This window comes from Hypanus sabinus, chromosome 11 (genome assembly GCF_030144855.1).
Source record: "Hypanus sabinus isolate sHypSab1 chromosome 11, sHypSab1.hap1, whole genome shotgun sequence".
NCBI classification, from domain to species: domain Eukaryota; kingdom Metazoa; phylum Chordata; class Chondrichthyes; order Myliobatiformes; family Dasyatidae; genus Hypanus; species Hypanus sabinus.
In genome coordinates, this window is record NC_082716.1 from 9492374 (window position 1) to 9508607 (window position 16234).

The following is a 16234-nucleotide window of genomic DNA, read 5'->3' on the forward strand; positions in this document are numbered from 1 at the left end:
CAGCGCGGTATAATGTATAGTACCCATGATAAATAAATCTGAATTCAAGCATCTCTAAGACCTAATGTTCTATTCCCCTGGTCTGTACCAAGCTGGCAGATTTCATCTCAAGAGTAATGAGAGATGTTATTTGCAACTTCATAGCTGAGTGATTAGAGAGGTCAAATTCAATCACCCTTCCCACGAGAAGCCCTGCTCAATTGCTCACATAGGCCCATTAGGAAATACCTCTCCTGCCCACAGAGAACACCGAGATACACTGAAAGGAACACTAAAGATGCTTTAAAAAAATTTGCAAGTCTTTCCATGGTAGTCATTTACATAGGCACATGAATGTAAGGAAAACGGAAGGATATGGGCATTATGTAGGCAGATCAATATAGTTAGCCATTTGATTACTAATTTAATTTGTTCAGTACAGCATTGAGAGCTAAAGGGACTGTTCCTGTGCAGTACTGTTCTATGTTCTGCTCATTTAACATTATGTCTAATCTGACTATAAACTGAGTCATAGAGAACAGGAAGGACAAACAAAATTCCTCACAGAGGATACCATGATTGAATTCCAAACTCCAACATCCTGAGAGGTAATAGAGTCCCACTAAACACTACATCACCTCAATGGTAGAAGCAGAAATATTAGGGACTTTTAAGAGGCATTTAGATAAGCACACGAGTGTGAGGAAAATGGAAGGATGTGGATATTAAGTAGGCAGAAGGGATTAGCTTAGGAGGCCAGCAGGTCAGGCAGCATCTGTGGAAATGAGCAGTCAACATTTCCTGATGAAGGCTCTCAGCCCGAATCGTTGACTGCTTGTTTCCACAGATGCTGCCCGACCTGCTGAGCCCCTCCAGCTTGTTGTACGTGTCGCTTTGACCCCAGCATCTGCAGTGTACTTTGAGTTTAGAAGGCCATTTGATTACTAATCTAATGGGCTCAGCACAACATTGCAGGTCGAAGTGCCTCTTCCTCTACTGTACTGTTCCATCTTCTAAATCTTCTTGGCACTGAACAGATCTCTCATAGTTTTATCTCTAAAATCTGCAGCAGTGTGGCAAGGTTTTAATCCAATATTGAGCAGAGTAAATCTTGCTCCTTCACAAGAATGGTCAGTGGTGTATGTGGCCCTTCAGAACATAGAACAGTACTCACTTTCAAGGTCTGCACTAAAAAAAAGTTGACTTCAACGAAGTCATTGACCTGAATATACAAATCCCTCTTCCCCCCCCCCCCCCCTCCGCCCAGCCCAGCTCTCTGTACACAGATCTAACCGGACCCCAGTACTGCCAGTATTCATGTGTTTCCAGATTTGATTTCCAGCATCAACACAGTTCTAATGGCAGCTGCTTGGGCAAGGGAGTGATAAGAGTCATCTTTACATTAATAACAATTGATCAAAATTAAATTTCTCTCTTATCCTTGTTTTAAATGATTCCATGTGGATTAAAATTGTAATGACAACTTTTGCAAGAACACAAAAGGAGTAAGGCACTGTCACATGAATACATCAGAGACAGATTTTCACACGGTACTTGTATTTGTAAATGTGGAGCAGAGAGCGAGTTTGTAAATCTGGCGGGGGTGAACAATGTTGGAAATAGCAAGGGTGGAGCACCACAGGGAGGGTGCGGGATGAGTGGAAGACAAGGAGTGGCAGACAAGGAATGCCAGGGATAGAGGATGGCACAGGTGCAGACACACCCATCCCCAAGACAGCAGGCAAGGTCACTGATTACAAAGAATTGGCTCTTTGATCATTACAGAACATCCCTCTTCCCCTTTTCCCAACCATGATGCCCCTTCTCCCTGCCCCCTTCCCACTCTCAGTCCAAAAAAGAGACCCACATCAGAATCAGGTTTATCATCACTCACATGTGTCACGAAATTTGATTTTCTTTTGTGGCAGCAGTAGAGAAAATTACTACAGTGTTGTGCCAAAGTCTCAGCACTTTAGCTATATGCACGTGCCCAAGAACTTTGCACAGTACTGTAACAAGATTATGAGGGATATTGATAGGGTAAGTGCAAGCAAGCTCTTTTTTCTACTGAAGTTGAGTGAGACTAGAACTAAAGGTCATAGGTTAAGGGTGAAAGGTAAAACATTCAAGAGGAACACGAGGGGGAGCTTCTTCATTCAGAGGGTGGTGTGAGTGGGGAACTAGCTGTCAGCTGAGGTGGTGGATGCTGGGTTTGGTTTCAACATTTAAAAGAAACTTGAACGTATGTGGATAGTTGGGGTATAGAGAGCTATGGTTTGGATGCCAGTCGATGGGATGAAGCAGATTAGTAGTTCACCATGGACTAGATAGGCCAAAAGTACTGTTTCTGTGCCGTAGTGCTCCATGACATTTAATTACCTTGTTGTGCAGTTGTTTCCTCCAGTCAGAATATTAGATAGTTTAATTTTATTATCCATTAATTACTATGTTGATCTAACTATTAAATGAGTAGGTGCTAGTATATAAAAATCCCAAGCCCATTTTGCATTTTAACCAATGACTAGTTCATAACTAGCTTTGACTATTTGTTGTAGCTAAGGATGACATTTCAATAACACAAAACACACTGCAGATGCTGGGGATCAAAGCAACGTGCACAGCACGTTGGAGGAACTCAGCAGGTCGGGCGGCAACCGTGGAAACGACCAGTCAACGTTTCCAGCCGAGAATGTTCGTCAGGACTGATGAAAATGGACGCCTGGGATTCTTTGGATCCTCACTTGGTCCAGATTTTTTTTAAATTATAAAGATTAGCTTCACACTCAGAGGCGAGCTTATTCACTACCTCCTGTATCTAATAAAGTGGCCACCGAGTGGGGTCTGTTGCTCTGGCCCATGCCCTTCAAGGTTCGACGTGATGTGTGTTCAGAGATGCTCTTCTGCCTAGTGTTACAACATCTTAGGCACCAGAGAGATAAACAGCAAGGTATCGAGATCTATAGAGATGTATGCCTAAGACTTCTGCACACTGTTGTAGCACGTAGTTATTTGGGTTACTGTCACCTTCCTGTCAGCTTGAACCAGCCTCATGACCTCTCTGATTAACAATGCATTTTCACCACAGGACCAGTGCTCACTTGATGTTTTTGTTTACTAAAACCATTCTCTGTGAATTCTCGAGACCACTGTGTGTGAAAATCCCAGGAGATCAGCAGTTTGAGGTACTCAAACCACCCTGTCTGGCACCAGTAATCATTCCATGGTAAAAGTCACTTAGATCACAGTTCTTCCCCATTCTAAATGTTTGATCTGAACAACTGAATCTTCAGCCATGTCTACAAGCTTTTATGCACAAATTGCTACCACACAATTGGCTGATTAGATATTTGCATTAATAAGCAGGTGTATAGGTGTGCTCAAGTGACAACTGAGTGCATATTCACATGTATTAGGAATTCACTGCGGTGCATTGGTACAACATAGAAAAACATTCAGTTATAAAGAACTCCATAAAATATAAAGTTGGTTAAGGTACAGATATGGAATAAAATGTGCACAAATGACACTTTTACAAAGTGGTTAGAAGTGTTCACAGTGCAGTGACAGGGGTAGCAGATAGAGGGAGATTGGGGTGGGGAGGGCAAAGATATATAAAATGGTTAGTTAGATTAACTGCCTATGGAAAAGAAACTTCTAAAACAGAAAAAAAAAGCACCACACCACCTTAATGTTTAAATAACTTCTATTAGAGACCTCTTCCAAGTCAATAGAGTGCTGCAGGAACACACTTTTGCAGTCGCAAGCCAAAGTACTTATTACTTTGTAGATGTCACTTTGTATGACACAACTCTTGCCCCCTCCAACAGACCGTACAGGGCCCCAGATTAGATTGCTAGAATTTCACAGTGCTTTAACTCTGTCATCTGCGAGGAAGCAACAGGAAGTTCACGTGGAGTGCCGAGTCTTTGCTGTAATCCTGTGCGGGTGAAGATCAGGTTTGAGTGGTTCTACACATGGGATAGACCAACATATACTGTGCAGAATCTACAATCATAGTTTGTAGAAAATCAGGAGTCAAAGCAGCAACTTGGAGAGATTAGCATTCTGTGTCATATGTACATTGAAACAGTGAAATATGTCGTTTGTGTCAATGACCGACAGAGTCTGAGGACGTGCTGGCGGCAGCCTGCAAGTGTCGCCACTCCTCCAATGTCAACACAGCATAATAACAAACTGATAATCTTTGGAATTTGGGGGAAAATCAGAGCACCTGCAGGAAACCCACACGATCACGGGGAGAACGTACAAACTCCTCATGAACAGAAGCGGGAATTGAACCCTGGCTGCTGCTGCTGTCACAGCCACTTTGCAAGGTTCTGCATTATTTTGGTATGTTTATTCTGGTTTCCAGATTTGAAGAACTCCAAATGAAAGGAGATGCAGCACAGAAATGGGCATCTCTGCCCACAGAGTACTCAGCAAGTCAGTGAGTTAAATCACATCCTTTCCCCATTCTGATGTTTGGCCTGAACAACAACTGAGCCTCTTGACCACATCTGCATGTTTTATGCATTGAGTTGCTGCCACGTGATTGACTGATTATATACTTGCATTAATGAGCAGCTGTACAGATGACCCTAATAAAGTGGCCACTGAGTGTAGTCTGCAATGCATGTGGCAAATAAAGCTCATCTTTAATATTGAATATCCTGACATTTAAAAGGAGGGGGAAAAATACAAGGAAATGGGAAGTTGAAACAATAAAAAGGAATGTGGTGTTGATCACCCTATTCCTGCAATCACAAATGTCCGACAGTGCTGGGACAATCTGTCCTGCTAGCAAGACGTGCTGATCAGTCCATCCGCCAGAACAAAGAGGTGGAAAAATTACTACCAACTCCACTCACCCCAGCAGTCACCTATTCACCAGATTGTCATCAGGGAGATGCTACATGTTCATCATCACCAGGACCACATGTCATCTCAGAATTTCTTTCTCATAGCTATCCAGCTTCTCAACGAAACTCACTCAGGTGTAAAACCATAACTGCCCCCTGCACAGCATCCTGTAAATGGTCTCTTCTGCTCTACTTGCCCTGTTGAATCTGTTTGTATGCTCACGTTTATACAAGTTTGATTATTGACATCTGTGCATGTGACCATTCTGCTCATTGCTGATTTCTCATGGCTGTTTGCACTATTGTCTTGTAAATTGTTGGTTGTTATTGTGTTGCCTGATGTGGTATTGTCCCATGTTAAATGTTTGGTACTGAACCACAATCAATTCTGGTACGTTTCATGTACTGGGAATAAAGTGATTCCAATTCTGATTCTTACAATCAGAAAAGCCCAACAGTGCCGACAGCAGTCAGTCCTTCTGCTTTCAAGAAATACCAACTCGTTTTCTCATCATTAGCAGGAGTGAAGTGCTGGCGCAGCAGCAGTGCAGAGAGAAAAAAAAAATGAAAATAAAAATCTCCGCAAAGCAACTAAAGGTGAAAGTGATCACAAGCTTGTGGCCTACAAATCAGGCCATTTCCTTTCTGGTTCCAAAACCAGGATTTGAGGCTTTCTTGAGGTGTTTGTCAGACCGCATTGAGTATTGAGTAATCTTGGCCCCTTTTTCCAAGGGTGTGCTGGCACTGGAGAGGGTCCAGAAAAGGTTCATCAGAGTGATTCCCATAATGAAAGGCTAAACATGTCAGGATGTTTGATGGCTCTGGGCCTGTACTCACTGGAGTTTAGAAGAATGAGGGGGCGAATCTCATTGAAACCTATTAAATATTGAAAGACCTAGATAGAGTGGACATGGAGAGTTTCCCATGGGGGGGGGGGGGGGAGGAGTCTAGGACCAGAGGGGTACAGCCTCAGAATTGAGGAACATCCCTTTAGAACAGAGACAAGGAGGAATTTTTTTTTAAGCCAGAGGGTGGTGAATCTGTTCACCATGGGTGGCTGTGGAGGACAAGTCATTGGGTAAATTGAAAGTATATTTATGGTACATCTACTGTTGGAAAACACCTTTGCAGCTCTCCCGGGTAGTTTGCTCAATTGGCTGTTTACAGTCTTTCTCTAGAACAGGGGTCCCCAACCTGGGGTCCATGGACCTATTGGTTAATGGCAAGGGTCCATAGCATAAAAAAGGTTGGGAGCCTCTGCTCTAGAGTGATACAAGATAACCGTGCAGCTCCAGAACATCCTGATTAGAGCACACTCTCAGTATCATGTTCAGTTCTGGTTGCCTCAGTATAGGAAGGAAGTTGAAACTTTAGAGAAGCTGCTGAAGAGATTTACCAGGATGCTGTCTGGATTGGAAAGCACGTCTTCCGAGTATAGGTTAAGCAAGCCATGGCTTTTCGCTTTAGAGAAAAGGAGGGTGAGAAGTGCCTTGACAGAAATGTACAAGATGATAAGAGGCATAGATCAAGTGGACAGCCAGAGATCTTTATCTCAGGGTGGCAAGGCTAAAATGAGGGGGCATAATTTTAAGGTGATTGATTGGAGGCAAGTATGGGGAGTTGATTAGAGGTAAACAAAAGATTTTGCAGGTATGGAAGATCACACACACACGCCAGCATCTATAGAGAGGAATAAACAGTCAATATTTCAGGCTGAGATCTTTCATCATGTCAGAGGCAAGTTCATTACACTTTGTAATTTAAAAAAAAGTAGTGGGTGCATGGAACACCCTGCCACAGGTGGTGGTACAGGCAGATACATTTAGAGATATACTTAGATAGGCACACAGATGAAAGATGATTGGGGTGGGAAAATGGGGGATGGAAGGGCTAGATTGATATTAGAGTAGGTCAGAAGGTCAGCTCAACATCATGGGCAAAGGGACCTGCACTGTTCTCTGTCCTTCAGCTTTTGAACACAATTTACCATTCATCTAGAGTCTGGTTAGTTTGGAGTTCAAATCCATTTAGCCCCAGTTCTACTTTCTCATCCAGAATCTTGGTCAGTTTAGTGCCTCTTGCCCAGGGCAACACCATGAATTTCAGTTCACTTGACCCAAAGTCCTTTTGGGATGGAGAAGAGAATCCTCATTTTAAAGTACCTCCTCCCGAACTCATCTCTCATTTGAAAGGAGTTCTGTCCAAAATGTAGCAGATGGCAAGAAATATCAAATTCTGTAATCTTCTTAATAATCTCAAGCAGAGTTTAGTCATTTTCTGCTTGAGGGGTTTTGGGCGTTAATTAGAAGCTTAAGAAGTTACAGCACACCACTGAAAAGCAACAAATTTCCACACGTTTGCTGTTGACTGGGATCCGAATTGCCCGGACCACGAAAGCATCACAGTCTAATTTGGAAATTCAAATGCTCAGGAATACAAGGAGTTGCAGAATGCGTTGAACTCAGCCCAGTACATCACAGGCACATCGTTCCCCACCATCAAATGTGGCATCGCCTCAAGAAAGCAACATTCAAAGATCCCCATGATCCAGGCTCACTGCTGCCGTTGGGAAGGAGGTAGAGAAGCCTCAGGCCCCCCCCCCCAAAAAAAAACCCAAAAACAAACAACAGGTTCAGGAACCGTTATTACTTTTCATCTGGCTCCTGAACCAACACGGATAACTCACTGAGCTAATCCCACAACCTATGGACTCACCTTCAAGGACTCTAACTCATGTTCTCAGTATTATTTATTTACTGTTGATTTATTATTATTTGTTTTTGCTTTTAGAAATAGAAACAGCAAGCTGGTAGTCAGCGCAAAGCTGGGAGAGTAGACTGATTGGCAACACAGTTTTGCCCCCAACTCAGCCACTTCCGCTGCACGCTGGATGCCAAGCAGGAAGCTGAAAAAGTGACCAGGACCTGTCTTCCTTGTTCAGGAGATTCAAGAGCCTTTCCAACTCCATAGCAATGATGAATCACCTATCGTGAAGCAGGTCTTGACTGCCGATTTCCTTCCACAGATGCTTAAAGTACATTTATGATCGATGTCTACTGTACGTAACCTGGAGATTCAGCTCTTTACACACATCCAGAAAACAAAGAAACCAAATAGAACTTATTAAAAAAAAAACAAATGAGCAAAAAAAAAACAAATCACACAAAAAATGAAAGTATGCAAGTAACATTTAGAATTAAAATTCACAGAAGCCAGTCACAGCCGATCCAGGAGCCACAGCCTCAATTCAGTGCAGAAACAAGTAAACCTCCCCGAGCAGCTGAGCTGGCCTGCCCCTTGCCTCAAGCTCCAACACTCCGACCTTGTCAATCTGGCCCAGGGCCTAAATCGGCCATACATCATCCCGTTCATTTCCCGTGGACCCAGGTCCTACCGATTCAATGCTATCAGGCCTGGGCTCCACTGCCTTGATTCAACCAATACCCAACTTTTCCAATAGACAGTAGGTGGAGTAGGCCATTTGGCCCTGCTAGCCAGCACCACCATTCACTGTAATCGTGGCTGATCATACACAATCAGTACCCCATTCCTGCCCTCTCCCCATACCCCTTGACCCCGCTACCTTTAAGAGCTCTATCTAACTCTCTCTTGAATGCATCCAGAGACTTGGCCTCCACTGCCTTCTGGGGCTGAGCATTCCACATATCCACCACTCTCTGGGTGAAAAAGTTTTTCCGCATCTCTGTTCTAAATGGCCTACCCCTTATTCTTAAACTGTGGCCTCTAGTTCTGGACTCACCCATCAGTGGGAACATGCTTCCTGCCTCCAGTGTGTCCAATCCCTTAATAATCTTATATGTTTCAATCAGATCCCCTCTCATCCTTCTAAATTCCAGCTTATACAAGCCCAGTCGCTCCAATCTTTCAACATATGACAGTCCCACCATTCCGGGAATTAACCTTGTGAACCTATGCTGCACTCCCTCAATAACAAGAATGTCCTTCCTCAAATTTAGAGACCAAAACTGCACACAATACTCCAGGTGTGGTCTCACCAGGGTCCTGTACAGCTACAGAAGGACCTCTTTACTCCTATACTCAATTCCTCTTGTTATAAAGGCCAGCATGCCATTAGCTTTCTTCACTGCCTGCTGTACCTGTATGCTTGCTTTCATTGACTGATGTACAAGAACACCTAGATCTCGTACTTCCCCTTTTCCTAACTTGACTCCATTTGGATAATAATCTGCTTTCCTGTTCTTGCCACCAAAGTGGATAAACTCACATTTATCCACATTAAACTGCATCTGCCATACATTTGCCCACTCACCCAACCTATCCAAGTCACCCTGCACTCTCACAACATCCTCCTGACATTTCACACTGCCACCCAGCTTTGACCAGTGCTTAAATCGATCAAACATCATCTCATCCCTTGCCCTCAGTCATGGGCCCCACCACCTTGACTCTGCCGGTCTCAGATCTGTCGTTTCAAATCGGCTCTATGTCCACTCCAGCAATGGTAATACATTGGCTCATTCCTCGCTCCCAGGCTCGGGTCCCACCGCTTTGATTTGGTCTGAACACGGCAAACCGCAACCATCCTACCTCAGACACTTCAGTTTACACCACAAAAATGTAATGTTGTACAGCTGGTTCAAAAGCTCAGCTCTGAAAGGGAGGTTACTATTCATTGATTGCAGTGATCCTTTACCAGAAAAAGTGAGAGTAATAAAGCAGTTAGTAGTTCTGTTTGATGCCAGCAAGTCCTCGCTGCGTTTCACCAGTAGCATTTTAAACCAGAAGTCTAACCTGCTAAGTTTCACTGGAAACTTGTTTATTTTTCTCCCTTCAAAACCATTCAACTTATCCAGGACAACTAACAAAAGCATGTCGGGGAAAGAACAAACATGGGCAACATATGCAAAATGCTGGAGGAACTCAGCAAGCGAAACAGCACCTATGCAAATGAACAAAGTCAACATTTCAGGCAGAAGTCCTTCATTGGGACTGAAAAGGGGACAGAAGCCAGAATAAGGTGGGGTGGGGGGGGGGAGGGGAGGAGGAGAAGAGTAAGGGGAAGGAGTACAAACTGGCAGGTGATAGGTGAAGCCAGGTGAAGGGGTAGGGAAGGTTGGTGGGCAGATGGGAGAAGGGGATAAATGTAAATAGCTGGAAAATAATAGGTGGAAGCAGTACCAGGCTGAAGGAGGAGGAATCTGATAGGAGTAGAGTGGGCCATACAACAAAGAGGAGCTGGTGCACCAGACGGAGGTGATAGGTGTTCTTTCAAACCAGATACCTAACTGATGTTGGCCTATTTGCCATTTTTTTGACCCACATCTTGCTGAACCTTTCCTACCCATGTCTTGATCTATATACCTGGTTGTAACCCACAGCAGATTCCATGTGCCCACCACTGTGTGAAAACATTGGCCATCAGGTCCCCTTAAAATATTTTCCTTCACACCAAGTCTTTGCCCTCCAGCGTTGGGCTCCCCTGCCCTGTACCAGGCCTGCTCCCACTGGCACCTCGCAGTCTTCACCCAGTAAACAGGATTCACTTGCTGCTCGTTCCAGACTCAGCACCCACATCCTATTTAACCCCAGGATTCATCCACAGCCAGTTCACTCATCGAATCAACTTGCCTCAACCAGTTGCTCCTAGCCTTTATTCTCCCTGCCTGAAGTTTAGCTCACTGCCTGTTGTGTCCAGTGTCTGTTCTCTCTTGTTTTAAGAGGCCCCTCCTGGCTTGTTATTTTGCAATCTTTTATAAACAGTTATCATACATGACCGAATTGTCTCCTCTGCTCTGCTTTTGAGTCAAGCCTCCTCCACATTTCCCGACACCCTGGGAATAAGATTGTGAATATTCCCCTTATGCATGTCCCTCATGATTTTAAAAATATTTTCAAGGTCACCCCTCAGCCTCCTATTTTCCAGGGAAAGAATTCCCAGCCTGTCCAATCGCTCCTCAAACCCTCCAAATTCTGCAACATCCACACAAATCCTTATTGTGTCTTTGCAGTTTAAAAACATCCTTCCTATAGCAGGGTGACCAGAACTGTATGCAGTGACCCAGTAAATTAACAAATTATGTTTATGTCACCATATACTAACTTGAGATTCATTTTCTTGCAGACATTCACAGAACAAGTACAGTAGAATCAAAGAAAAGCCACACACAGACTGACAAACAACCAATTTTAAAAATAAACCAAAAAAAATACCAAGAACATCATTTGTAGAGTCTTAAAATGAAACTATGGGTTGTGAAACTGGGTTATTTTTGAAGTGAGTGAAGTTATTGACACTGGTTCAGGAGCCTGATGGTTGAATTGTTCCTGAACCTGGTGGAGTGAGTCCTGAGGCTCCTGTACCTCCTTCTTGGACGATGAGGGTCCTTGACAATGGATGCTGCTGTTTTTTTGCAGCAGAGCTCAATATAGATGAGCTCAATAGTGGGTGGGGGGGGGGGGGGGGTTCTGTATCTACTTTCTCTAGACTTTTCCCAATCTTGGGCACTGATGTTTCCATACCGGACCAAGATACAACTAGTCAGGATACTCTCCAGTATGCCTCAATAGAAGTTTGTCCAAGTGTGGCTTTATTGAAGTCTTGTACAGCTATAACATGACAGTCCAACCCCTATATTCAGTATCCTGACTGATGAAGCCCAGAGTGCCAATTGCCTTCACCACCCTGTCCACCCATGACACCAATTGCCTACAAAGCTTAAATACACTAATCCTATTTGTGTGTATTAGGCCTATCAGCCTCATGTCCTTTCCATTAGATATAGGAGCAGAATTGGAACATTCAGCTCATTAAGTCTGTTCTACCATTCAATTGTGGACATATAAACACACAATCCCCAACTTTTTAAAATAAATAAACGTTAAAGGAACTCAATCGGTCAGGCAGCATCTATAGAAGGGAATAAGCAGTTGGTGTTTTGGGCTCTCTAAACCATCAGTTTATTCCCCTCTATAGATGCTGCCCAACCTGCTGGGATCCTCCAGCATTTTGTCTGTGTATTGCTCCAGATTTCCAGCATCAGCAAAATCTCCTGTATCTTTTCAATCAAGGCCAAGATTTTTTCCTCCTCAGTCCCATTCTCCTGGTAACCGATAATCTCCTGAACAATCAACAACCTACCAGCCTCTGCCTCAAGTACATCTAATGACTTGTCCTTCACAACACTCTGTCATGATGAATTCCACAGACTCACCACCTCTGGTGGAAGAAATTCCTCCTCATTTCTATCCTAAAGGGATATCCCTCTATTTTGAGTCTGTACCCTCTGGTCCCAGACTCTTCATATCCAATCTATCTAGAGCAGGGATCCACCCTGGATCCATAGAATCCCCTCAGTTAATGGTAGGGGATCATGGCATAAAAAGGGTTGGGAGCCCCTGATCTAGGTCTTTCAAATTTATTTTTTTTTAAAAGCCAAGATTCTTCATTAAGGATCCTCACCATCTAGACCATGCCCTCTTCTCATTGCTACCATCAAAGAGGTGATACAGGAGCACATACCCAAGGTTTTAGGATCAGCTTCTCCTTTGCAAAGAGATTTCTGTATGGACCATGAACTCTACCTCAATTTTTGCACTACCTTTTTTTTTTAAAAAAAAAGGTTACAAGATGAGAGAAAATGACAAATTTAACAACAATTTGAAAGACAGGTGATGGAATTGGAAATGTTAACATTTAAGATGGACATTTGAAGACCCTCCAACCTGGGAGTGGACAATTACCCTTACTATCAGGTACACACCACAGGCCCAGTGGGAGCGGGCAACCCTTACTGTCGGGCACACCACAGGCCCAGTGGGAGCGGGCAATTACCCTTACCGTCGGGTACACACCACAGGCCCACTGGGAGCGGGCAACCCTTACTGTCGGGCACACCACAGGCCAAGTGGGAGCGGGCAACCCTTACTGTCGGGCACACCACAGGCCCAGTGGGAGCGGGCAATTACCCTTACCGTCGGGTACACACCACAGGCCCACTGGGAGCGGGCAACCCTTACTGTCGGGCACACCACAGGCCCAGTGGGAGCGGGCAACCCTTACTGTCGGGCACACCACAGGCCCAGTGGGAGCGGGCAACCCTTACTGTCGGGCACACCACAGGCCCAGTGGGAGCAGGCAACCCTTACTGTCGGGCACACCACAGGCCCAGTGGGAGCGGGTAACCCTTACTGTCGGGCACACCACAGGCCCAGTGGGAGCGGGTAACCCTTACTGTCGGGCACACCACAGACCCAGTGGGAGCGGGCAACCCTTACTGTCAGGCACACCACAGGCCCAGTGGGAGCGGGCAATTACCCTTACCGTCGGGTACACACCACAGGCCCACTGGGAGTGGGCAATTACACTGTTGTACACACCACAGGCCCAGTGGCCTCTTCTGTGTGGCAAGTCAGAGTCCAGTTTAACATCACAGGCATATGTCATGAAATATGTTGTCTAGCAGCAACAGTGCGTTGCAATAAGTTATATAAAAAACTAAAGTTATTAAAAAGAGACAAATTGGATAATTAGTGCAAGAAGACAGCAAAGAAAAAAAGTTAGGGGGGGTGAATATGGGTTCATTGTCTATTCAGTAATCTGATGGTGGAGAGGAAGAAGCTGTTCCGGCTCCTTGATGGTAGCAAAGAGAAGAGGGCATGTCTTGGGTTTCTTTAATAACGATGCCGTCCAGTTTGATCAGAGCACTGGGTCCCATTGCAAGATGTATGTGATCCTTCCCAAACAAGTGTTGAAATTACAGTAATCATCTCTTTGATCTGACCTGAAGGATTCTAATGAAGATACCCAAGACCGTATACCAATAAAAAGCCCCTCTGCTTTGACACGCAGACATTGGGGGGGGGGGGGGGTCCAATTCATTCCCAAGACAAGGATGGAATTTTTTTTTTAAAAAAAAGATAATACGTTGGGTACGGATACTCCAGCGGTCGAGGGGGTGCAGGTTTCTGTGGGACGATACAAGCCCGAAGCTAGTTCATCTGCTCATGCCTCCGTGAACAGAGAGGCTGCGCGCTACAGAAGACGGAGAGCCGTTTACAGACATCTTTTGCGCTTGGAAGGTGTGTCTGGATCTCTCTGCCCCGCGATAACACCCGAAGTGCCATAAACGTACAGTGACAACCGAACCCCGCTGCAGACGGGGAAAAAAAAGAGAGCGAGAGAGCGCGCACACACAAAACAGAAAACTTCCACTTGCTCTACAACACAGGAGGTTGGAGAGACCTTCTTCTCCCACACATCTTGCCTCAATAAAACCGCGAACTTCCTCATTGACACATGAGAGGGACAAGAAATTCATTCAAGTGAAATCAGTATTTTTTTTTAAAAAAATCGGAACTGATTATTTTCACGCTACACTTGAAAAGGTTTTAACTTGGTCGCCGAGAAAGTCATTAGGCAATACTTAAACCGCAGCGAGCCGTGTTTACTCATGTGCTAAGACAATCCAGGAGCATTCACTTCCCTGGTTTCCCGAGCCCTTCAACTAGGCACCAGCAGCAACTCGTTGCCGCCAGATCCTTAATTACTGCATTAAGAAACAAGAAAGTTGTCAAGTGGCCGAGGATCGACGTTCCTTAACGTTAAACTCCGCGTAATGATGAGCAGAGTCACGTAATGAACATGGACACGAAAGAACAGCCTCTGACAATTATCTTTACCGCTTAAACAACATCTCGCTGCAATGAAGACAACTTCATAAACACAAGATGATATATGGCACGGTTTGAGAGAACCCACTTAGAAACTACAGAGATATTTTTTTTAAATGTCGTATTGGATGGACTGGAAATAGAGACAGAGAATCGACTCCACGTCGAATCTGTCCCCTGAATGGATGACAGACGACAGTGAACATACCTTTCTACAAGACAGGTCCAGCAGGTCTGAGATGCTCCGGACAAAGCGAGGTAGACATTCACTCAGCGACTATTTGTGACTTGCATTTCTCAAGGCGGAGAAAGGTTTTGCAAGGAGACCGATGAACGGCCAGACCTCCGAGGGCTCAGGCCGCTTTGTGAATCAAACATACCCTATTTGTGCGGCACAGTCACACTGATTTTGCATTGATTATCTCCACTTGAGCAGATACATTTAAATTAATCTGGCACCGTTGCAACGAAGAGGCGGGGTCGCTGCGAAAGCCTGGACTGGATTTGCAGGTTCTGCCAGAACCGGAGGACGTGTTTACGTGCGGAGAAAGAACGGTCACAACTTCAGTCAGGGTAGGAAACCTGTACTGACAGATACAGACGCCTTTGACTTACCACCATGCACTTGATCTTGGATTTGAACCTTTCCCCAAAACAGTTGTTTTTGATGGGGGAAAAAATCTTTAAATTACAAATTTAAAATTGCCACTATTTTATCATTTCCTGTCAGAGACCTTATGTACAGACGCTTCTGTGCCTACCGTCACTTTATGAATATACAATTAATCTATGTATATAAGCTATCCTATGTATTTATATTTACTGTACTTCTAAAACATTACTGTGTATCATATCCTACTGTTTATTTTGAGCTGCATCGAATCCAGAGGAACACTTATTTAGTTTTCCATTACATTTGTGTATTGAAAATGACATTAAACAATCTTGAATCAAAGCAAAATAAAACTAGAAAATTAAAGAAATAAAACGAATATTGGAAATACTTGTAAGGTCAGGCTGTACCTGTAGAGAGACAACTAAAATTCAGAGACTTGTACTAGTATTATTTTGTGACTGTATGTTTTGGATTGTAACTATATGTGCAGTGTGTGAGTCTGTGTACTCTATTCTGCACCTTGGTCCCAGAGGAACATTGTTTCATTTAGCTGTGTACATGCGTATGTTTAAATAACAATAAAGTTGAACTTGAACTTGAGTTTCCAGCACTTTGAGTTGTGGACATGGCTCAGCAAATCACAGAAACCGGCCTCCCCTTCACGGGCTCTGTCTACATTTCTCGCTGCCTCTGCAAAGCAGCCAGCATAATCAAAGACCTCACCCACCCTGGACATTCTCACTTCTCCCCTCTTCCATCGGGCAGAAGATAGAACAGCTTGACCACCAGGCTCAAGAATTCCCTGAAGGTTAACTTGCAGGTTGAGTTTGTGGTGAGGAACGCAAATGGGATGTTTGCATTAATTTCAAGATGGCTAGAATATAAAAGCAAGGATGAAATGTTGAGACTTTGTAAAGCAGAGTGAGTAGTATTGTCAACAGTTTTGGGCCCCTTATCTTAGAAAGCATGTGTTGAAACTAGAGAGGGTTCAAAGGAGGTTCACAAAAATGATTCCAAGACTGAATGGCTTGTCATATGAAGAGTGTTTGGATGGCTCTGGACCTGTTTTCAGTAGAATTCGAAAGAATGAGGGATGACCTCATTGAAACCTATTGAATGGTGAAAGGAT

The 16234-nt window shown here is 44.2% G+C and overlaps 1 protein-coding gene across 7 annotated transcripts in view; it reads right to left on the minus strand.

Annotated features, from left to right (window-relative positions):
- The window catches only part of adgrl2a (adhesion G protein-coupled receptor L2a), an 840245-nt gene extending 824333 nt beyond the window's left edge, over positions 1-15912 (minus strand). For 3 of the 7 annotated variants that reach the window (XM_059983767.1, XM_059983768.1, XM_059983766.1), the window contains exon 1: positions 14698-15912. The gene's annotated coding sequence lies outside the window, so the exon portion shown is untranslated. The remainder of the gene's footprint in view (positions 1-14697) is intronic. The other 4 variants (XM_059983762.1, XM_059983755.1, XM_059983763.1 and 1 more) reach the window with 4 other exon arrangements.
- Between the last annotated feature and the right edge of the window lie 322 nt (positions 15913-16234).